General features: G+C 41.4%; 1 protein-coding gene across 29 annotated transcripts in view; it reads right to left on the bottom strand.

Annotated features, from left to right (window-relative positions):
- The window catches only part of NRXN1 (neurexin 1), a 981,700-nt gene that overhangs the window by 900,472 nt on the left and 61,077 nt on the right, over window positions 1-20,151 (bottom strand). The gene's annotated exons all lie outside the window — the stretch shown is intronic.

The raw sequence follows: 20,151 nt of genomic DNA, 5'->3' as shown, positions 1-20,151 counted from the left end.
AGCACTGAGTTTTGAATAAAATACCACTGAGCTTTGGGGCACCCAGATGTACCAATAGAAATACCATGTACTGAAGGCTAGTGATGGCCTTTGCCTGTACCAGGGCTACTCCAAACACCATCTTTAGTGTGATGATTTGTTATCATTATGGTATCAGGGCGGTTATACACGACCATACATTCAATATTGCTTATGCCTGAGGAAGTTTCAAAGCAGCCCTACTGCTGAGTTACTAGTCGGTGTATGTCCCATAACGTCCTGCAGTAATCCTGTAACTTTTCATACCACAAACGCTCCAGTTTGCTTTATTTTTTTTGTTTTGGTTTTGTTGCCCTGTGTTGCACAAGTGCCCCTTCAGACGGCAATAACGCCATGACATTGGGGAAGCTTCTCAGAACAGCTAATAAAGCAGAACGGTGTGCAAATGGTCCAGAAGAAACCCACCACAAATACATCCATGACATGTAGCAGAATACACACACAAGAGACACTCTGGGGAGTGAAGCAAAACCTCAAATAACGGCTATTCCTAGTAGCTTTCACTAATAAAAACCTTGACAAGGCATCCCTAAACAAGAAGAATTGGGGCAGTGATTTAAAAGGAACAGGTTTTCCTGATAAACATGGACAGTTGGGAGCATCATGGTAGTCTGCATAAGATCTGCTCACACTGGGAGACTCCCATGTAATTATCACCCCCACAGCAGGAGCCATAATTTGGCTCTGGCCTTTCTCTGCAGTACCAGCTTACTTAGCATAATTATCAGCCCATTCACCCTGAAGGGGTAAAAACCATTCTTCCTTTTCCTGCAGAAGTACTGAAAAGCAGAACAGTGATGCCAGGTGAGATGATGAGAGCACTGAGGAGGAGAGCAAGGGCACAACCCCACACTTATGTCATGTTGCTTGAAGGCACCTAGGACTTGGCAGATGCTCTGCAACCCCAACAGAGCTTGAGATGTGCCCAAACCATAGCAAATACACTGGGAGGAAAGTTCTGATATACAGTGGTACCTCGGGTTAAGTACTTAATTCATTCCAGAGGTCCATACTTAACCTGAACCTGTTCTTAACCTGAAGCACCACTTTAGCTAATGGGGCCTCCTGCTGCTGCCACACCGGAGGAGCACAATTTCTGTTCTCATCTGTTCTTAACTTGAAGCACTATTTCTGGGTTAGCGGAGTCTGTAACCTGAAGCATCTGTAACCTGAAGCGTATGTAACCCGAGGTACCACTGTACAGCAACCTCACTGCTATGCCCCTTCCCTGTTCCATTACAATACGTTACTCCAACTCAGCCAAATATAGTCAGCATTCCACATGTACTGAGCATGCTCAGTCCTCACTGAGCTGTGTGAGAGTTCTTCCTACCCCTAAAGATTACTGAATACAATAGCCGTTGCATATAACACAGGGAGGAAAAATGTGATACATAAACACTAGCTATTGTTATAATCATTATAACTGCACCTGCTTTCTCATTCATAGCTGAACACGATCCATTAATTTGGTCATTTTCATAACTTTGGAATATTCTAATAATCCTGAGAGGCGTTGTACGAATTTCCATTCAGCAAAGTATATGCCAATTCTACACAGAATCCAACCGAGACTACTATCTACATAATGCTTCTTCCAGAAGCTCTGTAACTTAACATGATTGAGAGGGGTTTAGTGCTGTCATTCTGAGACACATTGTAGGATTTCTGAAACACCAGCTAATAGAAAATGCAGAAGAAGTGCCACAGGGCTATGCTGGCTTTAGTTTCTATCAGTTTATCATATTTCCAACCTTCGGTTCTCTCTGCATTAACACATCAGTTTGCTTTTATTTATTTATTTAAAAATGTCCCCATGAAAATTCATCAGCAAATTTCTCCTCATATTTGTATGCAGTTTTGCCCCATACACACACACACACACACACACACCCCTTTGTGCAAAGCAGTTCCCCAGACTGCAATGCATTTTGATGTTATTTTCACAAATGCATTTCACACGCATTTTAATGCATATTTTATAAGCATTTCTGTACATGCTGCTTGGCTTGAGAAAGCCTTTGCAAAATTCAGATGGCTGTGTTTCGCTTCATATATTGTTTCAAAAATCATTGCTTAGGTAAGATTGCCTTTAAAAGTGAACTGAATCAAATTCCTGCCACATCTCTAGTTAAGAATGAATGAAAATTAGTGGATACCTCCTCTCCAGTTTCCTCATCTCCAGGAAGAAAGTTGGAGTAAGAATGGGAAGTGAACCATCTCATGCTGTAAGCATTAACAGAGTTGTTGTTTTTTGTTTTGTTTTTTGTTAAGGTAGCATACAATTTCTAGTTTAATGGGGTAGTCTAATACTTTCCTCAATGTCATGGATCTGTCAGCTGCAAACCAATCTATCAGACATTTTTGCTTCCCTTCTTCCTACAACATGATGGATTCTGACACATCTTCTTGAGCTTAATCTGATATGCATGATCTGTGAAACGCAGACAGCCTCTTGTTATTTTCAGAGGGAGGGGGTGTTAGTTTATAAACATTCCAGAAGCAGAATTTTAAAGGCTCTTAATACAGTAATAGAAAACATCTTAATAAAAGCTCCCATCCACCACCATTTCTTTGTAATGAAATATCACCTTTCTCCTTCCCTACTGACCTTTGAGGGGAGAGGCAGACATTGGAAAAAAAGAAAGGAAGGCTTTGTCCACAACAGTCTAGATATTTATATTTCCCATTAATGCTAGATTTTGATTCTGTAGGTATTACAGGATCATGCCCCTTTCTTAAGTTACAACGCATTGGAAATGAACAGCATTGCCCAATACACACTGCAGAGGGTTAAGCAAAAATATGATAACATTAATTGGATGCGCAAGCTTCACACTCTCTTGTTACACACTGACAAAAATAATTAACTCTGGGAACTTGACTGACTGACTTATCTAATTAGGATGCAATCCTACCCCCCCCCCCACATACCTGGGAGTAAGCCCCATTGAAAATGATCATACTTACTTGTGAGTAGACATGGTTAAGCTTGCACTGCAACTGTTATAATATTTTGGACATTGGAATGATGTTTTTTTCCCTATCTATACAGACAACAGCTGATCTACACATGGACACAAGACCACAGCGACATGAAAATGGATGGAAAAGGGGGGTCACGGGGTGTAACAGGGTGAAGCAGGCATATGTGCATTCTGCTGACATGCATGGGGGTCAGGAACATAACCCCAGCACAAATCAGTCGCTGCCTGTATTGTGGTGGCCTATGGCCTTGAGCAATAAGCAATATTCACTCATTCAAATATTTGTCAGTTTTCATTCCTTAGTACAGAAAGTATTGATCTGATGTGTAGAGAACTTTCCTATTCTGATTAATTCAAGGGTGTTCTATACGGTTTATTTCTATGTGAGAGAAACAGGAAGGTTTCTGATGTTTGGGTTATTTCTCTGGGAAGCTGTGTACAGCTGGTTTAACCTGGTTTTGTTATGTTTCTGTCAAGGTCGTGCTGACCATAATAGTAAGACCAGGAGGAGCCTGGCTCTCACTTACTGTACTTTCTCTTCTGTCTCTTTGTTCTAGTGTTCTGTTTCTGAATGATGTAGTGTTAAGATTTAAGTCATATTATAAGTTTTTTTAAGTGTAAGTTTTACTTTAAGTGCTGCAACTGGATTTTTATGGGCTGTGCCAATCCTGAATGTACCGGATTTGTAACCATTTATGCTCATTTGCCTTCCATGCCAGTAAAGCTCTGCTGGATGGAGTACAATTGCCTCTGGTCTATTTTTTGGAAACTCTGCTACGTGCTTAAGTTTTTTTTCCTGCTCCTCTCTTCATGGGTGACACTTATTCCTGGGAAAGATGCATAGCTGGTAGCCTCTGCTTCAGTCCAGTGTTTGCTTAGCAGGTTAAAAGCCTAATAGGATGGTTGCTTCGTCTGGACAACTCAATTGCTTAGAGAGTGTGGTGCCGATAATGCCAGGGCTGCAGGGTTCAATCCGCATAAGGGACAGCTGCATATCCCTGCCTTGAAGAGGCTAGGACTAGATAATCCTCAAGGTCCCTTCCAATTGTATAGTTCTATGATTCTGTTGTTGTTATTTAGTCATTTAGTCGTGTCTGACTCTTCGTGACCCCATGGACCAGAGCACGCCAGGCACTCCTGTCTTCCACTGCCTCCAACAGTTTGGTCAAACTCATGCTGGTAGCTTCGAGAACACTGTCCAACCATCTCATCCTCTGCTGTCCCTTTCTCCTTGTGCCCTCCATCTTTCCCAACATCAGGGTCTTTTCCAGGGAGTCTTCTCTTCTCATGAGGTGGCCAAAGTATTGGAGTCTCAGCTTCAGGATCTGTCCTTCCAGGGAGCACTCAGGGCTGATTTCCTTCAGAATGGATAGGTTTGATCTTCTTGCAGTCCATGGGACTCTCAAGAGTCTCCTCCAGCACCATAATTCAAAAGCATCAATTCTTCGTCGATCAGCCTTCTTTATGGTCCAGCTCTCACTTCCATACATCACTACTGGGAAAACCATAGCTTTAACTATACGGACCTTTGTTGGCAAGGTGATGTCTCTGCTTTTTAAGATGCTGTCTAGGTTTGTCATTGCTTTTCTCCCAAGAAGCATGATTTCTATGATTCTATGAAATAATTAAAAAGGAAGAGAAACCAGGCAAACATGCTGGGGGTGGGAATGGGACTGGGGAGAGGGTTCTTGGCTATGAATCCCAGAAGACCTGCTCTGTACCTTGCAGGCCTGTTTCAGGGGAGAAGGAAAAACATTGTCTGAGAGCAGCCTGTGAGGGACACTGACTAGGAACCATGATACAGTGGTACTTCGGGTTACAAACACTTCGGGTTCCCATTTACACCACAATGAACTCATAACCCACCTACTTTCAGCAGCCAGAAACATCATAACCAGACACTGGAGAGGCCTGTCAGGAGTAAGCATGGACCAATGGTACCAAATAGTATGGGAAACAGCCTCACTAGAAAAATTAACCAATAAACTGAAACTGACATGGGGACAAATAGAAGAAGATGCCTTTATGGCTCCCCTTTATCACATACACAGCCCAACAAGACAATGACAAAAATCCACCAACAGCATGCAAATCAATATGGCTAACCTGATCCAAAACACCCACCCACCCCACTCACACATGAAAACAAAGATCTCCACAGCCAATCACAAACAAACAACCACACCTAGGCCAACCCCAACCTCTCTCACCACCAAAGGAACACAAGTGAATAGCAGAGAACCTGCACAAGCGACGCTGACACAAAACCCCACATATATTAAGTAAAATAGAAACCCCACCCCCACTCACCTTTCCCCTCCACCTCTCAACAAATGAAACTGATCTGTAAAAAATGTTACTTGAAAAAGAGAGAGAGATTGCACATACTTTTGTAAACCAAGAAAATCTTTAATTAAAAAACCCCAAACACTTCGGGTTGCAAACTCCGCTAACCAGGAAGCAGTCGCTCCAGGTTGCGAACTTTGCCCCAGGATGAGAACGGAAATCGCGCACCAGCAGCATGGGGGCAGCGGGAGGCCCCATTAGTGAAAGCGCGCCTCAGGTTAAGAACGGTTTTGGGTTAAGAACGGACCTCCGGAACGAATTAAGTTCATAGCCCGAGGTACCACTGTACCAAACTTGTCATTAGGAAAACCATCTGCTGCTTTCTGGTTGCCTCCCCCACTGCAGTCCCAACAGAAATTGTCCCCCGGGGCACCGCTACTAGCCCCAGGAAACAAGACTCCATTGGGAGCTATTTTCCTCTGGAAATAATAGCAGTAGGTTACTGAGTGGGGTGATTTCATCAGGACCACAGAGGGGAAGGAAAGAATTAAATTTCAACTCCTATGTGGTGTTGCACCAGTGTAAATGGGTTTTACTGGGGGGGGGCATGTCTGCCATTAATAGAAAAAGTGAAAATGGGCTTTCCAATGATGTTTTAGTGTTCACGTCATATGTAGTTTGGCCCAAGTATACATAGAAAAGGAAGAAACATGTAATAGTTTATCTTAAAAGAGGCAGAACAGCCAGAACAACAGTTTGAGCTTAACAAACCTAGGACTAATATAGAAAGATTTGGTCAAAAATCATTTCAGCTTACTAGGTCACTTTGCCATTGACCTTAAGGTAGACATATTCGGAAAAAAGTGACTTCAAAGGCATGAAACTGATGAATTTTCATGAGGACTTTAAAATATATGCATTGCAGAAATGTGATGAAATGAACATACAGTATCATTTTAAAAAGGGGAAACTGGAAGAAACCAATATGGACATAATCACTAATCCCTACCACAGGAGAACCACGAAGTGTTTACGAAGGATTATTGCGGCTCCATAATCAGTAGCCCTTCAACAATCAATGGGTGCAGCAAGGGGGGAAAGCAATCTATGGGTAGTCCTACTCAGAGTAGACTCACTGAAATCAATAAACATGACTAACTTCTGTGCCAACTTTTAAACACCTGCTGGGAATTTTTCTGTTCCACCAAGCCTATTAAGGCAATTAAGAACACATCATTCCACAATGGTTAACATACACTTATGGTTTTTTTAAAATAAAATTTTTATTAACTTTTCTATTTTACAATTTAAAATACTCAATAAGCCACCTTAAAATGTCACAATGACTTCCCTTCTTCTCTTTCCACGATTCAATTTGCTTATCATAAATCCCTGCATATTTCACATTAACTAATCATCCATTCAAATGTTCCATTAATACATCCATCAAAACTTGTTTACACTTGTCTTTAACTTTCTTTGTCTTGTTTGTATGGTTTTATGGTTTATTGTGGTATATATATATATATATATATATATATATATATATATATATATGTATATGCAGAGTGGTATATAAATATTTAAGTAAATAAATGAACTTAGGTTCATTAATTTCAGTGGGTCTACTCCGAATAGGACTTATCTGAATACACCCCCCCCCGTCCCTTGCAGTCTACTGTTACCCTGACTCCCTTGGTACTGCAGACAGCCAAGCACGGCTGACGCGATGCCAGTACACCCTTAGTAAGCAGGGTAGGATGCCAGTTTCTCAGAACCCTTCACTCCAAGGGCTTAAGCTTCCTTCCTTTTTGCTGTCAGCTGCTTTCCTCTAGCTTTTATTGACAGAGAAAGAGACACATGGAGTGCCAAGCTCATTGGGCTTCCAGGGCTTAATTGGCCACAGGCTCCACTCTTACTGCTTTCCCTGCTCTTCTTAACCTTCCTTGTATCTAATATATAGATTTTGTTGCATTTGGCACAGGATGGAGCCATGCTGGCAACTGTTCTGATCTCCAGTCTCTATCAAGCTTACCCAGCAGCCCCATCTCCGGCCATTGTAATGGCTAACGTTTCTTTATCCAGCTTTAGCTTAGGTTGGAGAGAAGGGGAAACCTCCTCCCTTGACGCTTCATTCCCCTTCCCCCTGTAGTACTTGATGAGGGATGGGGGAAGCTTAGACAGCAACTGACCTTGTTCCTTCAAATAGGCTAAGTCTTCCTAAGACATCTTTTAAACTCGCTGGATGAGCCAGAAACTCTCGTGGACAATATGATGAAGTTGCATGTCGGAAGAACCAGGGCATGCAAAAGAATGCACTCCTTTCACAGGACACACAGTGAAACTATAGAATTTGCTCCCCACAGGAGGCAGTGATTATCACCAACCTGGACGGTTTAAAAAGAGGGTTAAACAAATTAACAGAGGCACTGGTGGAGTGCAGGATCAGGTTTAAGGTGCTGGTTTTAACCTTTAAAGCCCTATACGGCCTAGGACCCTCATACTCACAGGACCGCCTCTCCTAGTATGTCCCACAGAGGACCTTACGGTCTTCAAATAAAAACATCTTGGAGGTCCCGGGCCACAGGGAGGTTAGGCTGGCCTCAAGCAGAGACAGGGCTTTTCCGGCTGTGGTCCCGATCTGGTGGAACGCTCTGTCACAAGAGACTAGGGCCCTGCGGGACTTGACATCTTTCTGCGGGGCCTGCAAGACAGAGCTTTTCCACCAGACCTTTGGCCAAGGCACATTCTGACCCCCTCCTTCTGTAATACTCACAGATCTCTAGCCCAATGGTTGCCATTAATTTGATTCTGAACTGATTTTAGAATGAATTGATTTTAGAATGTATTTCAATTAATTGATTGTGATTTTATGTAAACTGTGCTATTTTTACTGTTCTTAGCTGCCCTGAGCCCGGCTTTGGCTGGGGAGGGCAGGATATAAATAAAAAAATATTATTATTGTTGTTGTTGTTATTGTTATTAAAAGTGAGTGGAATGTTAATTTTACCTTTGTATAGTTGGCTAGTTTCTACGCAGACTCTCTGGGCAACTACCAGACAAGCAAGAGGCATTATCAGAATTCAAGGTCTGGCAGGGGACATGGCCTGCAGGGAAAGGAGCAGGAGTGATGTGGGAAAAGTTCCGGGAGCCAGAAAGAGAGACTTGAGGAGCCACATTTGACGTTGAGCCTGAGGTTATCAACCCCTGGCTATTCCAAAATTCACAGCTTCTATGGTAGTGGCAAATTTCGTGAGTCCTGCCTTATGCATTTATAAAGTCAAAGCAACTGCCCAGATGTTTCATCCCAACATAATTTTCAAGATCTTTGTTGGGCTTACTTAAATATGTGTTGACCAGTACAGCAAAGGCTAGAGACTATTGTATTGAGCATTGAAAGTTAAATGAATAAAACCTTGTTATTTCAGTGGTTTAAGTTGCATCGCAGATGGATGGGATAACATCATGTTACCAAAGCAATGTTTGAATTGAATACTGGATTGCCCACTTAGATCCAGGTACACTGTGTTGCCCATTTTATGACAAAGACTGTACTTCTTCATGGACTAAACTCAACTGCTGTTCAGTGAATGTGCAGAAAAAAAATAAGAGACAGGGAAAGTAGATAACACTGCTTTCAAAAAGAATTTGAACAATTTTTGCTGCTCTATGTAGGCCATTAAATTTGGAACTTACATAAATCCATGAATATGTGGATTATTTTACAGAAATAAAGGTACGCTTACCTTCAAAAAGCTTTCACGGAGTTATGGTGTAACAACCTGGATATAGTTTACCCAGATAGGAGATACAGGGGCATTTTAGGACAGGAGAGTTTTGTGTTGGAGACTGCCCTGAATTGGAGAATCTTATCCGTTGCATTTTATATCCTTTGCAAAACAATCCTTGGAAGTCTTTTCTATTACCTTTAATCAAGTTTTTTTTTCTCCTTAGCAAGGTTCAATGGATGTGATTTTATATTATTTTTTTTAAAAAAATGCTAAGTGATATGAATTGAGTAACCCGGCACGCAACTCTCTTTGCTGTCACCACTAAGAAAATTGGGAAGAGGTATTTAACTAACATAGTTAACTAGCTGCACAAAGGAATGGCTTTAGCTGGTTTAAATCACAGGTGTTTGTTTATTTAACAAAACGCGTTTGACTTGTAAGGAGAAGCTCTTAAGTGGTTTACGAAAACCTCTAAGCAGATGTCAGATGTTGATATTATTTCGCTCTGGGCAGTATGGATAATAATGGGCAGCAGTGATCATGTTTAAAATCAGCCTCATATATATATATATATATTTCTATTGCTTGCATTGTACATGATGAAAGGACTGTTTTGCTAGAAAGAAACCTGGCTGATCCTGAAAGGAAAAAAGCAGTGGCCGGGTGAAGGTGTGTGTGTGCTGTTGGCAATGTGGGGAATGATGCAGATGAAGCAATAGCCATTTTTTTTTCGGGGGGGGGGACCCTGCTGAACGGAATGGAGATAGAATGAAGAGTCTCTCAACGTTTCTGCCTGATACAGCAGTTAAGAGATACAAGTGCCGACCGCATAGTTCATCCAGATCACAAGGCTGCTCTCGGTAACAATGCAAAAGAAGCTAATTGCAGACAGACATTGCAGTGGGCTGTCAGTTGCCAGATGCTGAGTTCTTGCATGTGCTACCTCTATAATTGGGAGCGAAGGCAAAAATGTCTCTAGCAACAGATATTATTTTCCCCTCAAAAAAAAGAGTTGTCCTCTATCTTCCCCACTCCCAATTTAAATAAAAATACTACTTTATTATTATTTTTTAAAAACAGTCATACAATCAGTGTGAGAAACAAAAAAGAAAAAAAGGTTCCGATTTTTGTTCCTAAAACCCAAGGGAGTATTAGACATTATGGCAATTAACATCATTTAAATTTTTCTGGCACGATGCACATATAAATGGTTTTGATTCCTTTCCGGCCTTCAAAGCCAACTCCTTGGACAAATTCCACCATCATCTCGGTTTAAAAAGCAGAGCAACTGCACTGAGGTCGGGTTAATTCCATCAAAGTAAATTGCGTTATGTTCATTGTGACTGCTTCATTTCTGTTTGCCACGCACATTTCTTCCTCACCCAAAGCCAAACTGAGTGTCGTCTCTAGCTGCCAAAAGTTCTGAGTGGGAATGTCTGTTTACCTTATAAATAGTGGGGTTTCGTGGGTTACTTTTTAAAATAATCTGCCCGTTCGTGCTGATGGCATTCATTAGCTCTTAAGTGCTGATTGAATAATCGGATGCCAGGATTTCTAGTCCCATTCTTTGCATCCGTTCCAGCTGATGACTGTTGTGTATGATTACATTACACTTCCTTCCTTTTAAAATATTAATTTTATTTTCCCCATCGCCATTGCTTTGGGGCAACTGCCAGGGATGTAATCAGAGGGTAAGCCCAGGAGACCTGAGTCCTGGGACTTTTTCTCCTGGACCCCAGACCTCCATTTAGGAAAAACAAAAGTACCAAAAACCGTATTTTATTTTATTTTTCCTTCCCTCTAATTCCTTCTAAAATTTAGAATTTACAGCTATTCACATACATTAGCACGTGCAACTTCTATGCATCTTCGTATCATGGGAGTGTGCCCCAGAGTCTTTAAAGGATGTAGCACTGACCCCGGTAACTACTCAACAAATGGAGGCAGGAGGGGAGGAAGATACCACTGTGAACTTAAGGTGGACCACCATATGACTAAATGGGAACATTCCAAGGAAGGGAAAAACAGGGCCATCAAGAAGGCAGCAAATGTCTTTGGCCTTAAAGGAATGCAAACCTCAGGTATGGATACTCTTTGGGCTGATTTCACATGCCCACTTTGCATGCCGCAGCCCATTCTCCATTGTATTGTACTCATACGCTACGTTCAATGTGATAGCAAAACATTATTTGGCTCAAGCACTCATCAGCAGGATTTGCGGTGGTGCACCAGACCTTAGCTAGCCATTGATTCCGACCACCCAGTCATGATCAAGCTTTAAAACGCAAGGAGCTGCATCAGATTCACCCCACAGGATACCTGTGATGATTGTTTGAAGCAACCCATCCATTTACAGTAGACATGGCAGACTTGGGGGGAATTTTCATAGCTCAATGGCCAAATTCCCTCCTAGGCAGCATGACAGCTGTGGACATGGACCAGAGGCATCAGGAGTAACAGATATGACAGTTACTTTTGTACAGTAGGGTATACGGCTGCCATGCAGACGTCAGAGGTTCACACACACATACACAGCTCAGTCTGTAGAGCATAAGACACGCAGCTCAATTCTCCATCTAGACAAGCAAGAGCCAACACCACAGTTGAAGGCAGAGCTGGCCCAACCATGCAGTCAGGTGAGGTGACTGCTAAGGCATCTGGCAGCAGATCCCAATGCCAATCTTCTTCTCTCCCTTGTATTCACAGAGGGGGGGGGGTACCATTTTGAGGTCTGCCTCAGGTACCAAAATGTCTTGGAGCCAGCCTTGGTGGAAAGGCACATTCCAACCACTTGAAAGAAAGTGTGGAGATGACAATGAGCTTTCAACGAGCCAGGTCAACCACAAGGCAGGCACACACAAGGGAGGCACTGACTGCAATTAGCTCTTCATTAACAGAAAATAACACAATAGAGTCCCCTGGTTCACCTTAATCCAGCCAAGACGTTGCTGAAACTGACCACTAGCTCCATCCTTCACCTTCTAGCCTTTCACTCTGGATCCTTCCCAAGCAGACAAAGGTTGCGGTGAGGGGGCAAGCTCCTCCTCTGGGCTTGTCAGGCCCTTTGCTTAGCAATGTTGCAGGACTCTCCTTGATTGAGGGGTATGAGTGTCAGTAGAACTGAGACTGTCTTGCTGCCATGTAGCACAGCCAACGTCTGAGTCCTCTCCGAGTGTGCGCTCACACTGTGACTCAGCGCCTGTAACCTTGTCCTGGAAGACCCTCCTTCTCGTGACCCCTCTCAATCGCTCAAACACCCTGCTTCTAGCACCTACCAGCTCATCTCCCCAATGCCCCACCACCAGGATCTGTTGTCTAAGTCATTGAGAGCCCAAGAGGTTGGCAACACGAGAACGGGCCTTCTCTGCAGTGGCTTCCCATCTGTGGAATGCTCTCCCCAGGGAAGTTCGCCTGGCGCCTTCACTATACATCTTCAGGTGCCAGCCATGACGTTCCTTTTTAACAAGGCCTTTGCCTGACCTGATCTACATCATATACCCTTTTTAAAATGCTGGCTCTTTTTAGGGAGTTTTTATTGAGTTGTTGTTTGTATTTTGATTTTATGTATGTGATCCTTTATGTTAACTGCCCTGAGACCTTCAGGTATAGGGCAGTATAGAAACTAAATAAATACATAATTCTTCTGTGTCCTCCATGAGAGGCTCATACCACTCTTCCTCTTCCAGCCAGTCTCTGAAAGGAACAGGGCTAGTAAGGGGGTGTAGCCTGGCGAGAGCTAGGTGCTTTCAGTTCACACATACCATCTTTCCACAGGAGAGCTACGCAGCTGCAAGCCTGCCTGGTGCCTCTCCTATTCTTGAGGTGCTTGCTTGAGTGCCCTGGACTCAACTCCTGCTAGCCCTAGTAGTCCAAACATAGCGATCCTGCAAAGGCTTAGAAACCTTTTTGCCTTAAGGCACTGCATTACAGTGAAGATGCATTTCCTATTCCACCTCGACTGGTTCGGGAAATTTTGCTTGATAGCATTCTCTGTTTTGTTAAAATTTCCTAAATGCAGCCTTTTGATCCAATTGTTGAAAAAAAGACTTTAATACCTTTAGAGCTAAGGGATTAGCTCCAGTGCTTCATGTATACAAAGAATTATTCATGTCCAACTGTCAACTTCAAAAACAAAATCCAAGTGATGAAAAGCGGACCCCCCCAGATGCCATTGCATACTTAAGAAACACTGCAAATATACTTAAGAAACACTGCACACAAAACATTTCCTTCGCATTTCCTGTTTGTCTTCAAAATGCAATTCTGTCATCTATACAAAAAGGGAAAAAAGCATTTGAATAATATATTTCAGGGTTTGTTTGTCTGGCTACTGTGACATGGCTTCTGAATTGTCTCAACCACTGGATTAAAATGCTGTGGGTAGCAGATACCGCAGAAACCAACAGAAAAGAGTCCCTGCTCTTTGTTGACCTAGTGTTTCTTAAAAACCTCTCCAACAAACAGGAGAGTTCTTGGGCCAATACCAAGAGTTGTTCTATTATAAGAAACTCAAAGAGGTTTTGTTCCTAGCCAGGAATATTGTATGCATTGAAGGACTCCAAGTTATGGCTGCTACTTAAGGCATATTTGATGGACACTTGACCAAAGTTTGCTGTCATTATTTGCTGGCATGCACCAAGTCTAAGCAATGCTTTCATTAAACTTTGTTTGCTAGCAACTTGTTATCATCCCTTTTGTTTTTGTTTTTGTTTTTTTGGGATATCCCTCTATTCTGGCTTCTCTCGGTTTCTTATTTTTCTTAAGTTCAGTTTGCTGTGTTTATGCATCGGTTTAAAGTTTAAAAAACAAAACAACAATGCTCATAATTCCACACACCCACCCAGCATTATAGGGCTCATTTCTTCCAATATACTCATTTTATACGCAATTTTACCTGACACACACATAATTGCAATCAGTTCCCCATAGTACAGTGCATTGTTGTATGTTATTTTGATGAACATATACATTTTAACACACACTTTCCCCTAATTCACACGTGACTTGCTAAGGATTAGATAAATACAGAATTACATTGTGGCATATTATTGCAAGATGTGCAATCCTGTTCATTTGTTTACCCTTGAAATGCCTCTGAGATTTTGCACAAAGAGGAGCTTCAAATTCAATCTATTTTTGGAGGGGAGGGGGGAAATATGAGAACCCACCGATATATTTGTTGTTTTTATATATTTTACAAATGTATAAACAGTTTTGCATCCTGAGGCCGTCAAAGCTGTGCATAACAAGATAAAACTAAAGTAAAATACAACAAAAACAATTCAGAACTTTATTGTACATATAGATGTACAATTAAAATTTCATAAATGGCCAGGGAAAGTTTTCTTAAACATGACAAAACTGGGTGCCTGTCTAATTTCAGCTGATAAATAATTCCAGAGGGCCAGAGCTGCAACTTCTGGACAGGCAGTTTATAGTTTTAGGTGCTTGTGAGATCTGTACAATCCTATGTACACTTACTGAGAAGTAAATCTTATTGTGGACCTTTACCTTAAGGTCCATAAATAGCAACACCCTAGTGGTCCCGGGCCCTAAGGAAGTTAGATTAGCCTCAACCAGAGCCAGGGCTTTTTCAACACTGGCTCCGGCCTGGTGGAACGCTCTGCCTCATGAGACCAGGGCTCTGCAGGATCTGATCTCTTTCCTTAGGGCCTGTAAGACAGAGTTGTTCCACCTGGCCTTTGGTTTGGAGTCAATTTGATTCCCTCCCCCTCTTTCTTTTTTCCTTTCTCCTCCTGTGATGAGGCTGCATTTTAATGTTTTAGTGTTGTATTTTAATCTTGTTTTTAAGTTGTATTCATTCAACTTGTTTTTATTATTGCTACTTAGCTGCCCTGAGCCCAGCCTTGGCTGGGAGGGCGGGGCATAAATAAAATTTATTATTATTAAAATTTATCATTGTGTTTAATGGGATTTCCTCCCAGGTAAGTGTGTATAGGATTGCAGCTCAAAACGCTGTAAATTATTGTTTGCATGAACAAAGAAAGCTGAGAACTGCATTACTGCGTTCAGAGGAAGTGTGAAAACAGTGAACCTCAAAGTTCTGATTTGAAAATTGGTTGGGTATAAGGAAATCAAATCATTTTTACTCAAAATTACAGGGGTCCAATTTCTAAATCAACCCCTTTCACAGCATTCCTTGCCCAAATACAAACATTTCCTCTGCAAAGGTATGAGGCTGAAAAACATTTTTACAATTAGAAATCCTGAAAATCTAGAACTGTGAACTTTTGAGACTTGATAGCCATTGAATATCCAATTCAATATCCAATATTCGCCATCCATCTCCAACTCCTGATATCTGCATACAAACAGGATCTACCATTGCTCAGAGCTATACAGCTCTAACTGGCAACTTTCATCTTCTGAATAATGACACCCAACACCTCTATATTCAGGATTGGAAGCAATGGGTGATACCCAGCAGGCTTTTCTGCGACAATACTTACTAGTACTGAAAACTCAGCCTTTTTGTGCTGGCACACACAGCACTTTCATCAATGCATGAGTACCTGCACCTCACTTATTTATTTTTACCAAAAAAAAACAAAAAACCCCACTGGTGATATCCAACATTAGTCTTAAAAAGCTTAAACCCGTCAACTAAATAGAGTATACCCCTGAATATGCAGTCCTAAGCTCGCTTACCTGGTAGTAAGCCTCCCTAAATTCAATAGGACTTACTTCTGAGTAGACATGGCTTGCAGTGTTAGTTGGCTTTCTATCACCCATAGTCTTTCTGGGAGCCATGAACAATTATGTTAGAATGGAATATAAGAATTCAGACCAATATAATTCTTCCAAAAATTGCACACCCGAGTATGCAAGGTTGACAGAAAGATTTCACACATCTCTACAGCAATGAAAGAGGTACACTGGAGTTTGTTTGTTTGTGTTTGTTTTGCCCCTATGTGGAGATAAAACCAAATATATGTTCTTACGTATATTCCCTCTCCACTTATCACTTCCCATCTCATCAAACCCAGTACCCTATTGGCTCTGAAATGTGTTGGCCTAGTTAGCTAAATAACTCTCAACGAGATCATGGATGGCATTTTACTACATTTCACAAAATCTGGGACACAGCAACTCACAACAATCAGAGGGAGGCACAAAGCAAGGGAAGGAGAAAGGTTGCTGAGAATGCACTTGAACAGGTTTATTGTGAAGCAGAACAAATTATTATTATTTTATGGGGCCGAGTCCATTTCTTACATTCAGATCTTCAGCTCAGTCAAATGAAATGTGCAAACTATTTTTTTTATATAAAAAAAATCCTGCCCAAGAGAGGGGTGGTCTCTTTTTTGCTTCTAATCACAGGCTTCTGGCCAGCAATCCATTTATTTTATTGCATATAAAGCTCCTAGCAGCTGACTGAGTGAACCACGCTAGGGAGAACTGCAAAGGCAGCACTGCGTTGCTGGGGTGTATTGTTATTTGGGCTTACAATAAAATGCTCCCTGTATGGAAAATTATTCTTTCTCAATGGAAATGACTACTGTGTGCCAGCAAGCTGCTTAAGGGGAGTCTATGCAATAGCCTAGACATTCACACATACACAGTTAATCAGAAATGCCTTTTCGTTGCATTCCTCCATCCTATTATTAAAGCAGCTAGTTTTCAGTCATGTTTTGTTCCCCTGCCCGTTTAGGTTAAATTTTCCAAACTGCCAAACCAAGATACAGACTAAACTTGAAATGCAAAAACTGGTATAAGCAACACTGGTTCATCTTTGCTTTTCTAAAGTAAGCCTATATAGTCATGAATGGACTAAGAAGCTAACTGTATATCATGTGACGTTAGTCACATTTTGAATCCTGTAGGTTGAAAGCTAACACAAATTCATACTCTGGAGAAAAGCCATAAGGGCATAAGAAGAGCCCGGCTGGATCAGACCAAAAGTCTTTCTCGTACCACATCCTGTTCTCACAGTGGCCAACCAGTTTTCTGTGGAAAACCAGCAAGTAGATATGTGTACAACAGAACACTCCCTATTTTCACACTCTCTAGCATAACACCTTGGGGGGATGGGGAGGGGAGATTGAATTATTGTTGAATTTAACATAAATTAAAGCCGATACTACTAAACTTGGGGAAATTGGATTCAAGTTTCAGACTGGTGTTGTGCTTACATAAATCATGGGTGGTCAAATGGACAGACTATATTAATCTTTGTGATTCTAGCATTACAAGAAAGAATATCTCGTGAAACTGGCTTCGATGTTCATTTGCTTTAAATTGACATTCGTTGTGATGTTTGTGATCTTATATTAGGATAAACTTAAAGGATACAAATTATTATTCTGCATCCTTTCTCTTTTTTATTTGATTAATTAAAAAGGAGAGCAAAATTTCTGTGTTCAAGACGTAATTTGCCCCATGTGTTTCATTTCTCTATCTATATTTTGTCAGTTTGGGGTGAGGTTTTTTGTTTGTTTGTTTGTTTTTAAGGGATATTTTGGAAAGGACTCGATTAGGTTATAAGCCAGATAAGGTTTGTTGGAGGGACTGGACATGCAGGAAGGGGTTAATTTCATTCACGGGCATATATCACCCCATATATGAGATAAGCCATCAGGTGCATGTCAACCAAGCCGGTTGCTATGGCAATGGCCCAGTGCCATCTATATATAAGTATTTATATATTTAGCACTTATATTTAGACATGTCAGCTCATTAGTCCATCAGTGAGTCTGTCTGTGAGTTGGACTATGTTATGTCTTGATGCTAGAACAACATAAAGACTTTGTACTTGCATGTATGCATCTGCAAAGCCTACAAGTTTCTATGCATGTGTCATTGTCCCGAAGCCTGATCTTCTACAGCAGTAAACTATTTTGGCTCTTAAGCTGCCTCTGTGTGGTGACTGGAACTGGGGGCAACTTCTGCTACATGGATATCTCATGTTGGGTTGGCTAAAACTGGCTGGTTGCCACAGGAAATGCAAGCAAGAGATGAATGGAGCCCACTGAAAGGATTACAGAACATGAAATGTTTCGCCCTTCAGAATCTGTATAAAGATTCAAAAGCATCTGAAAAGTGCAGATAATCTGATCAAGTTACACTTCTGATCAAATATTCACTCAGATAATCACCAAGAGACTGCTCTGAGTGCTTCCCATCAAGTGATGATCAGAGATAGGGCCATTTTGGCAGTGTCGCTGTGCCTTTCAACACCCTTCACAGGGATGGCTATTTGGTACCAGTTTTGTGGTCTTCAGAGAAAGAAAGAAAGAAAGAAAGAAAGAAAGAAAGAAAGAAAGAAAGAAAGAAAGAAAGAAAGAAAGAAATTCAAGGCAGTTTAACTGGTTTTGTTTTTAGTACTTGCTGATCTATTGTCTGTCAATTTCAACCTGTGCTTTTTAAAATGATTTTGCAAGGTGCCTCGAAAACCACCAAGAGATAAATGTTTTCAACAATAAATAAACTACCCCTCCATGATCACAGGAGGAACAGCACAGTTTACAAATACTGACATTTTGTGCAACCGGGATTCTTTTGAAATTCAGCTGGGCAGCAGAGGGCATATTGCCAATTAACTGTGCAAAAAGGAAAAGCAACAAAATGTTCCCACTGAAACATTAACTTTGCAAGCAGGATATTGTGGAGACTTCCTGACGCAGTCCAGCAGAGTTTCTTAGAGGCATCAGCAGATGGATGCTGGCGTGGGTGGAAGTGAACGGAGATGGGCATGCTTTCAATGGTATTAGGGAGCAAAGGGGAACAGCTGGGATGCCATTTGGCGATGCAAAGAATGTATGAAAAATGCTGCTGAAACTGAATTAAAGCACTTACATATGCTGAACTGTTCGAGTCCAGTGAGTTTCTTCAGCATATAACCCAAGAAACCTAATTGCTGCTAATAGAGCCCTTAGCGCTTATAATTCGGTTGTGTTTTCTGTGGGTCTGACCCAAAGCTCAATTTGGGCAAGGAGATTATTTCCTTTGCATGAGCAATGGGCATTTATCAGTCTCTGCATAAGGCCTAAAATGAGCAATCTTTGAGTCATAAAGTAATCTAAGGTAATCCTGTCCTGTTTGTAGAAAATTAAAAGCAATAATGCAGGCACCACACTGTGCAGGGACAATGTTCACTATTTATCCGTGGGGTTTGGGGGGGGGGGGAAGGAGCACGAGATAATGCAATGTATTAGAAATACTATTAACAGAAAGCAGAGTATGTTGTAGTAATACCTTTATCAGGCCACAAATTAGTGTGCAAGCTTTTGAATTCTCCAGAACTCTTCATCTGTCTAGAATTGTTACATTATTTATCCCTGTGTACTTATTCAAAGGACTCGGGGGAGCGTACATTGCCTAGGGACATCCCATTTTATCCTCACAAAATAAACATAAATCAATGGATTCAAATTACAAGGAAGGATATTCAGACTTTACCGTATTTTTCGCTCTATAAGACGCACCAGACCATAAGACGCACCTAGTTTTTGGAGGAGGAAAACAAGAAAAAAAATATTCTGAATCTCAGAAGCCAGAACAGCAAGAGGGATCGCTGTGCAGTGAAAGTAGCGATCCCTCTTGCTGTTCTGGCTTCTGGGATAGCTGCGCAGCCTGCATTCGCTCCAGAAGACGCACACACATTTCCCCTTACTTTTTAGGAGGGGAAAAGTGAGTCTTATAGAGCAAAAAATACGGTAAATTAGGAAGAACTTTCTGACAGTGAAAGCTGTTTGATTGTGGAACAGACGCCTGTGGAAGTCAGTAGACTCTCCGTCACTGGAGGTTTTTATTTTATTTTATTTTATTTTATTTTATTTTTTTATTAAATATTTTCTTTAGGCAGAGGTTGGATGGCCATCTATCAGGGATTCTTTAGCTGCAATTCCTGTATTGCAGAGGTTTCAACTTAGATGACCCTAGGGGTCCCTTCCAACTCTACAATTCTATTATTATTCTTTGGTGATCACTCGTTGATGGGCTTTGCCATTCAAACAGTGTCCATGCACCATGTCCTGTGATCGATTATGCAGGGCTTACTTGCCCTCCTCCCCAAGTTGGCAGCTCTGCTCAAAGATAAATACTCACTTGCTATGCTTCTGATAAACAAACAAACAAACAAATAGGAG

This window comes from Podarcis melisellensis (assembly GCF_964234715.1).
Source record: "Podarcis melisellensis genome assembly, chromosome: 3".
Taxonomy (NCBI): Eukaryota; Metazoa; Chordata; class Lepidosauria; order Squamata; family Lacertidae; genus Podarcis; species Podarcis melisellensis.
This window is presented reverse-complemented; position numbering and strand designations above follow the sequence as displayed.